The sequence below is a fragment of the Apium graveolens genome, chromosome 8 (genome assembly GCF_009905375.1).
Source record: "Apium graveolens cultivar Ventura chromosome 8, ASM990537v1, whole genome shotgun sequence".
Lineage (NCBI taxonomy): Eukaryota > Viridiplantae > Streptophyta > Magnoliopsida > Apiales > Apiaceae > Apium > Apium graveolens.
In genome coordinates, this window is record NC_133654.1 from 91,091,365 (window position 1) to 91,096,264 (window position 4,900).

At 39.7% G+C, this 4,900-nt stretch overlaps 1 non-coding gene across 1 annotated transcript; it reads right to left on the bottom strand.

The window, feature by feature from the left end:
- Window positions 1-3,119: 3,119 nt before the first annotated feature.
- Window positions 3,120-3,226, bottom strand: LOC141681516 (small nucleolar RNA R71). Its single transcript, XR_012558945.1, has one exon. It is a non-coding gene; the product is annotated as a small nucleolar RNA R71 (small nucleolar RNA).
- Window positions 3,227-4,900: the final 1,674 nt, after the last annotated feature.

Sequence of the window (4,900 nt, forward strand, 5' to 3'; positions counted from 1 at the left end):
TATCAATTCCCAAGCGTATTTTTGGTTAATCTTTCTTTTGTATACCTTATTCTGTAATGATCCTTAGAATTGTTTTGATTCCCTATCCTATATACCCTGTTTATCTTTTGATCAAGATCCTTGGTATGGATCTTTGCTTACCTTTGATACGATCACTTTCTTTGAGTTCTTGAATTGAACTTAAGAATGATTTTTGACTTGAAAGAGTCTGAATGATTTATATTCTTGGTAATGATAAAATGAACTTAGTAAGACCTTTCTTTTCCAACACAAAGATTTTTCAAATGAATTCTTGATGGATTGGATTGAGACGCAAGAGACTAGTGGGACTAGTCCAGTCATATTAAGAGACTAGCAGGGCTAGTCCAATTTAAGGCTGAAATTATGCCATAGGTACCTTAAAGACCAGATGGAGGTTGGTACGGGCTGATCACCCATATTATTTATAAAAGTGAAAGTAGTCCAATCAAAAGTTCCCTATCATTTAATAAAGAGAAATTGAATACTTTTATTCAGCAATTGATTCTTTGAAAACGAAATAGTTTAAATTGATTTGTGATGAGTTGATTGAGATATTGTTTTGTATACAGCTTTGAGAACCCTGATCTATCTGAAATTGATATTAATCATATAATTGATTTCCAGAGTTAGATATATTCTTGCTTTCCTGGTGAGAGATCCTTTGAGATCCAAATGTTGATTTGTGATGAATGTCGGCTTTCACTCCATCTTGAGCCTTGATTCCTGAAAGCCCCAAATCTTTTTCATAACCCTTTCATAGCCCAAAGACAGAAATCTGCCACCTAGAAATTTTAAAGTAGAATGCCTTAAAAGTCGTAATGGTATATTGTTATTATTGTTTCGTAGAACTATCATTTAGTTACTTGCTGAGTTTTATACTCATATATTATGCTTTATTATAACCATGGCAGTTAAGCAAGAGGATGTCAAGACTTAGTCACACTGCTCGTAAGAGCGTACCTAGTGGCCCCTGATAAGTGGCATTTTATACCACTTAGAACGTCTTAAAATGGCTTAAATTGGTGTCTTGAAATCAAGTATTTTGTGTATTTGATGCGTTTTTCTAGTGTTTATGCATTTCAGGGTATTAGTTGCATTTCGGAGGAGGAATCATCAAGAATAAGCCTTGGCATGTGTTCACCATTGAGAGAGGAAAAGAACGGGCAGATTACGGCGAAGAAACGGAGCAAACCTGGAATTTTTCCAGTAGGGTCCTGCGCGCCCGCGCAGCAATGCTGAGCGGCCGCGCAGCAGCCTTGCGCGCCCGCGCAGAAATGCTGAGCGGCCGCGCAGGGTCGGGGAAAAAGATATATTATTTTAGACTTCTACTTCTGTTTGGCTTCCAACTTCTATGTAATCTGAGTTTTATGGGACTATTATATAGGTAGATTTGAGACGTTTTTCACAGAGTATTAAGAGGAGATTATGTTTTAGATTGTGTTTTTGCAAGAAGCGAAGGAGATAAGGAAGAAGACCGATTTAGCACACAGCAACGAAGAGGAAGCATATATTCTTGTGATTCTTGTTTCGTTGTAACGTTGGATGCTAGTTTTCTTGCTTTGACTTATTTACTCTTGTGACGTACTCTGTTTTAATATAATCAGTTTAGTTATTATTTTCTTGTGTTTGTTTATCATGATTTCATATGAACCCATGATGGCGATAAGTTCTATTATGGGCTAATCGTGATCATGGGGTTGCAACGGATTTATTATGGAATTCTTTAGTTAATTGTTTAATACTTTAGTATGTGATGATTGCATGATATCTAGTATTGGTTGTGCGTATTCGTCTTATGTGCGTCGCGAACATATAAGATAGGTTAATCTCTGGTGAAGCGACGGTGGATCTTGAGATTTAGAACTTGCCATGCTAGCATAGGTTCATGTACGTTGTGCATGATTAGTGGGTAACTCTAACAGTTTTATTTGCCCTATGTAATAAAAAGGGATAACTTGTGCTTAAATCATTGTGTTGTCAATTTCTGTAGACATATAGGAACTCAACATAATTGATGACTATTCAACTTCTATCTTAATTGTGGATGTTTGGTAGAATGGTATTAGTACAATGAAAGTTGGCTTTTATCAGTTTTGTGTTATTCGATTAATATCATCACTGTCACATGCTAAAGGTAATAACTATGGCTATAGAAGGAAGTAATAATGAAGTTGTGATCTCATGAGTGTTTTATTATTGATAAATTGAAGTGTTAGTTAAGTGGTTAATTAAGTAGTTAATTATAGTTAATATTTAATCAACAATTTTAAGTGTTATTATCTTAACATTGAGAAGTAGTCATACATTGGTGAGTGAGTTAAATTAGACAATAAATTAGTCTGAGTCTCTGAGGGAACGAACTAGAAAGTATTCTATATTACTTGCGAACGCGTATACTTGCGTGAATATTAGTGCGTGATTTCGCCCTAACAATTTTTTGGCGCCGCTGCCGGGGACTCGGCGTATTTGTTTAGTTTATGTACTTACCATCATTGGTCATTAGGACTCAGTGATTAGGACATAGTAGTTACTTACTCTTTTCGGTTGTGTTTCAGGTACTTTAGCAAACGTTTATGCAAACTCGTTCTCGTGCTCGCAAGAGGACCTTAGATACAGCTGAGGAGAAAGACGAAGTTCTTGATACACCGGAGAAGTTAGATTTTGAGGATTCGAATTCAGGAACTGAGCAGAAAGAACCAGTAAACATGGGAGATCGTATTGTTCAAGCTGATCCAGCTCTTATGGATTTTTCTCGGCCTAAAATTGATGACATTCAGTCAAGCATCCTTCATCCGGCTATTCAAGCTAACACCTTTGAAATCAAGCCGGGCACTATTCAGATGGTGCAGAATTCTGTTTCTTTTGGAGGAGCGGCGACTGAAGACCCCAACATGCACATAAGGAATTTTGTCGAGATCTGCAGCACTTTTAAGTATAATGGCGTGACTGATGAGGCTATCAAGTTGAGGCTCTTCCCATTCTCACTGAGGGATAAGGCTAAAGACTGGTTACATTCTGAACCAGCTGGGTCCATCACTACATGGCAAGATCTTGCGCAAAAGTTTCTGGTGAAGTTTTATCCAATGGCAAAGACTGCTGCTATGAGGAGTGCTCTTACTCAGTTTGCGCAGCAACCTACAGAATCTATGTGCGAGGCTTGGGAACGCTACAAGGAAATGTTGAGAAAATGTCCACATCATGGAATGCCGGATTGGATGGTAATCACTGGTTTTTATAATGGTTTGGGGGCCCAATCTCGGCCCATGCTCGATGTAGCAGCTGGAGGCACCTTATGGGCTAAAAGCTATACTGAGGCGTACAATCTTATCGAGACGATGGCTGCAAATGAGCATCAGAACCCAACTCAGAGGATGACATCAGGCAAGGTAGCAGGTATTCTGGAAGTTGATGCAGCCACCGATATTGCAGCCCAGCTCCAAGCGCTATCAATGAAGGTTGATTCTTTGGCTACGTATGGAGTTAATCAAATAGCTATGGTTTGTGAGCTTTGTGTAGGTTCTCATGCTACGGATCAATGTTCTCTTGTCAACGAATCTGTTCAGTATGTGAATAATTATCAGCGACAACAGCAGCCTGTGCCAGCGACCTATCATCCTAACAACAGAAATCATCCAAATTTCAGCTGGGGGAATAATCAAAATGCTATTCAGCCAACATATCAGCAAGGAGTAAGTAAACTGTTTAACCCACCTGGATTCCAGCAACCACAGCAGTATGCTACAAGGCAATCATATCCTCAACAGGGAAGTGCAGCTGCACCTACTAGTGCTGATTTTGAGGAACTTAAGCTGTTGTGCAAGAGTCAGGTGGTTTCTATCAAGACCTTGGAAAATTAAATCGGTCAATTAGCCAATGCAGTGCTCAATCATCAACCTGGCACTCTTCCCAGTAACACGGAAGTACCAGGCAGGAAGGAAACTAAAGAGCAAGTCAAGGCTATTACCTTAAGGTCTGGAAAAGTAGCTGATGCTGAAAAGGCAAAAGAAGTCGAAGCTGAAGTTAGAGATGAAGAATCTAAGCAAAAGGAGAAAGCGGCGGAACCAAAGAAGAATACTGTTGAACACACTCTGCCTGAGGCTAATACAGGGGAGAAACAGCTCTATCCTCCACCACCTTTTCCTAAGAGATTGCAACAACAAAAGCTGGATAGACAGTTCGGGAAGTTTCTGGAGGTGTTCAAGAAACTTCACATCAATATATCTTTCGTTGAGGCTCTGGAACAAATGCCTAGTTATGCGAAGTTTATGAAGACTATTCTTTCAAGGAAGGTGAAACTGGATGACCTTGAAACCGTTGCTCTCACGGAAGAATGCAGCGCGGTTCTGCAACAAAAGTTACCACCAAAACTGAAAGATCCAGGAAGCTTCACCATTCCTTGCACCATTGGCAATCTAACTTTTGACAAGTGCCTTTGTGATTTGGGAGCAAGCATTAATCTGATGCCCTTGTCGATCTTTAAAAAGCTGGATCTGCCTGATCCAAAACCCACATACATGTCACTACAATTGGCTGACCGTTCCATTACTTACCCAAGGGGCATAGTTGAGGATGTGCTCGTCAAGGTAGATAAGCTCTTCTTTCCTGCAGATTTTGTTATTCTGGATTTTAAGGAAGATAAGAAGATTCCCATAATCTTGGGGAGGCCTTTCTTGGCTACTGGCCGTACCTTGATAGATGTACAAAAAGGTGAACTTACTATGCGAGTCCAAGACCAGGATGTGACCTTCAACGTATTCAAGGCAATGAAATTCCCTACAGAAGATGAGGAGTGCTTAAAAGTGGATGTGATTGATTCTGCGGTTACTTCGGAACTCGATCACATGCTAATGTCTGATGCATTGGAAAAGGCCTTAGTGGG